Source organism: Chiloscyllium plagiosum, chromosome 33 (assembly GCF_004010195.1).
Source record: "Chiloscyllium plagiosum isolate BGI_BamShark_2017 chromosome 33, ASM401019v2, whole genome shotgun sequence".
NCBI lineage: Eukaryota > Metazoa > Chordata > Chondrichthyes > Orectolobiformes > Hemiscylliidae > Chiloscyllium > Chiloscyllium plagiosum.
In genome coordinates this window covers 42,612,889-42,616,553 of record NC_057742.1, presented here as the reverse complement: position 1 = coordinate 42,616,553, position 3,665 = coordinate 42,612,889, and positions in this window count along the sequence as shown.

The following is a 3,665-nucleotide window of genomic DNA, read 5'->3' as shown; positions in this document are numbered from 1 at the left end:
GTGATGGCAGGGGAAGGTGCCGGAGCCGGGGGGGGGGGGGGGTTGTTGGGGGCTGTGGACCTGATGAAGTAGTCACGGAGGGAATGGGGAGGGAAAGGGAAATATATCCCTGGTGATGGGATCCGTTTGGAGGTGGCGGAAATGTCGGCGGATGATACAGTTTATGCAGAGGTTGGTGGGGTGGAAAGTGAGGACTAGGGGGGTTCTGTCTTTGTTACGATTGGAGGGGTGGGGTTCTAGGGCGGAGATGCAGGATGTGGATGAGATGCATTGGAGGGCATCATCGACCATGTGGGAGGGGAAATTGTGGTCTTTAAAGAAGGATGCCATCTGGTGTCTTCTCTGGTGGAACTGGCCCTCCTGAGAGTGGATATGGCGGAGGCGGAGGAATTGGGAATAAGGGATGGCATTTTTACAGGAGGTAGGGTGGAAGGAGGTGTAATCCAGGTAGTTGTGGGAGTTGGTTGGGTTTGTAGAAAATGCAAGTGTTGAGTTGGTCATTGTTAATGGAGGTGGAGAGGTCCAGGAAGGGGAGGGAGGTGTCAGAGATGGTCCAGGTGAATTTAAGGTCAGGGTGGAATGTGTTGGTGAAGTTGATGAATTGCTCAACCTCCTCGCGGGAGCACGAGGTGGTGCCAATGCAGTCATCAATGTAGCGGAGGAAGAGGTGGGGAGTGGTGCCGGTGTAACTGTGGAAGATAGACTGCTCCATGTCGCTGATAAAGGAGCAGACATAAGCTGGGGCCCATGTAGGTGCCCATGGCTACCCCTTTTCATCTGGAGGAAGTGGGAGGATTCGAAGGAAACATTATTGAGGGTGAGAACCAGTTCTGCCAAATTGATCACCTTCAATCCCTTTAATTAGCACCTTGTCCCTCATTTCTTTCCCTTAGGTATGAGAGTAGATAGACCCTGGTCTTCCTCAATATTGCCCTAGGTTACTCATCTGACCCAGAGGAATCATGGCTATCCTTCCTTCAGGTACAAAACTTCACTAACCCTCAGGGATTTGATTAACCTAATCCACCCTCTCAGAAGAGCCTGAACAGCTGCGTTTATAACCATAGCCCAGTCTGCTGTGCTGTCTGACTGACTCCCATTCTCTGCACGGGGTGTATGTGCTGCAATAATTCCTACTGGCTTTTCTCGTAGCGCCCAACAGCTGGCCGATGCATGCCTTACCCAGACGCAGTTAAGGCACACTGGCTACTTGACACTATCTTTCATCAAAGGGTTTTTACAAATACATTTAAGACAAAAGGGTAACTAGGGAGAGAATAGGGCCCCTCAAAGATCAGCAAGGCGGCCTTTGTGTGGAGCCGCAGGAGATGGGGGAGATACTAAACTAGTATTTTGCATCAGTATTTACTGTGGAAAAGGACACTGAAGATATAGATTGTAGGGAAATGGATGGTGCATCAACTCATCATAATCAGTCCTGGACCTTGTCACTCCCTGTTCCTCAGAGTGTACTCTTATTGGGAGGGGATTGAGGTTTTAATGTCTTCATGGAGAATTATTTCATTGGGTGTCATGAGTGGCTTCTGTCTTAAGTGTCCATACCTACAATTCAAAACCAAGTTGCTCAAGCCTTTTATATCCCAAATACGCCTGGAATAGTCAGGCGTGTTTGCAGAGTGTGGATTAGTTTGGACTGTATGCCTCTGGCATTATCTGGTATGTACATATAATGGTCCTTTATTCTGCCTCATTTCTAATTCACATTCCCCAGGCAACAGGGAGTAAAACTTCAGGAGCTTTCCCTGATGGAAGCAACAATGTTGGACTGGCTGATTTCGCTGCTGCGCAAACCACCGGAAAGAGATAAAGAAGGTTTTCAGCTCAGCTTCCTCAAAGTTCTGAATTTAATAAGCTAACAGCCTGCACCATGAAATCTCTGCATCTGCTGACTTCATGCAACACAGCTGAAAGGCCTGTCTGTTTTGTAAAGGAATATGAGAGCCCAGTGCTCCCTGATCCTTACCCAGCCAGTGCTCCCCCCAGTGCTCCCCGGTCCTTACCCAGCCAGTGCTCCCAGTGTGCTCCCTGGTATTTACCCAGCCAGTGATCCCCCAGTGGTACCCAGTCCTTACCCAGCCAGTGCTCCCCCAGTGCTCCCTGGTACTTACCCAGCCAGTGCTCCCAGGTGCTCCCCAATCCTTACCCAGCCAGTGCTCCCACAGTGCTCCCTTACACTTACCCAGCCAGTGCTCCCCAGTGCTCCCTGGTGCTTACCCAGCCAGTGATCTCTGGTACTTACCCAGCCAGTGGTCTCCCAGTGCTCCCTGGTACTTACCCAGCCAGTGCTCCCTGCATGCTCCCCAATCCTTACCCAGCCAGTGCTCCCACAGTGCTCCCTTACACTTACCCAGCCAGTGCTCCCCGATCCTTACCCAGCCAGTGGTCTCCCAGTGGTCCCTGGTCCTTACCCAGTCAGTGCTCCCCCAGTGCTCCTCAGTCCTTACCCAGCCAGTAGTTCCCCCAGTTCTTCCCGGTCCTTACCCAGCCAGTGCTCCCACAGTGCTCCCTTACACTTACCCAGCCAGTGCTCCCCAGTGCTCCCCAATCCTTACCCAGTCAGTGCTTCCCCAGTGCTCCTCGGTCCTTACCCAGCAATGCTCCCCCAGTGGTCCCCAGTCCTTACCGAGCCAGTGCTCCCCCAGTGCTCCCTGGTCCTTATCCAGCCAGTGCTCCCCCAGTGGTCCCTGGTCCTTACCCAGCCAGTGCCCCCCAGTGGTCCCTGGTCCTTACCCAGCCAGTGATCCCTCAGTGCTCCCTGGTATTTACCCAGTCATTGCTCCCCCAGTGCTCCCTGGTCCTTACTCAGCCAGTGGTCCCCCAGTGGTCCCTGGTACTTACCCAGCCAGTGATCCCCCAGTGGTCCCTGGTCCTTACCCAGCCAGTTGCCCCCAGTGGTCCCTGGTCCTTACCCAGCCAGTGGTCACCCAGTGCTCCCCAGTACTTACCCACAGTGCTCCCCAGTGCTCCCTAATCCTTCCCAAGCCAGTGCTCCCACAGTGCTCCCTTACACTTACCCAGCCAGTGCTCCCCAGTGCTCCCCGAACCTTACCCAGCCAGTGGTCTCCCAGTGCTCCCTGGTCCTTACCCAGCCAGTGGTCCCCCAGTAGTGCCTGGTCCTTACCCAGCCAGTGCCCCCCAGTGGTCACTGGTACTTACCCAGCCAGTGGACCCCAGTGGTCCCCGGTCCTCACCCAGCCAGTGGTCTCCCTGTGCTCCCCAGTACTTACCCAGCCAGTGGTCCCCCAGTGGTCCCCGGTCCTCACCCAGCCAGCGATTCCCCAGTGGTCCCTGGTCCTTACCCAGCCAGTGGTCTCCCAGTGCTCCCTGGTACTTACCCAGCCAGAACTCCGCTCCCCAATCCTTACCTAGCCAGTGGTCTCCCAGTGCTCCCTGGTACTTACCCAGCCAGTGCTCCCCAATCCTTACCCAGTCAGTGCTCCCCAATCCTTACCCAGCCAGTGCTCCCACAAAAGTGCTCTCTGAATCTTATCCAGCCAGAGGTCTCCCAGTGCTCCCCGGTCCTTGCCCAGCCAGTGCTCCCCAAGTGCTCCTCCCAGTGGTCCCCAGTCCTTACACAGCCAGTGTTCCCCGAGTGCTCCCTGATCCTTAACCAGCCAGTGGTCCCCCAGTGATCCCCCGTCGTT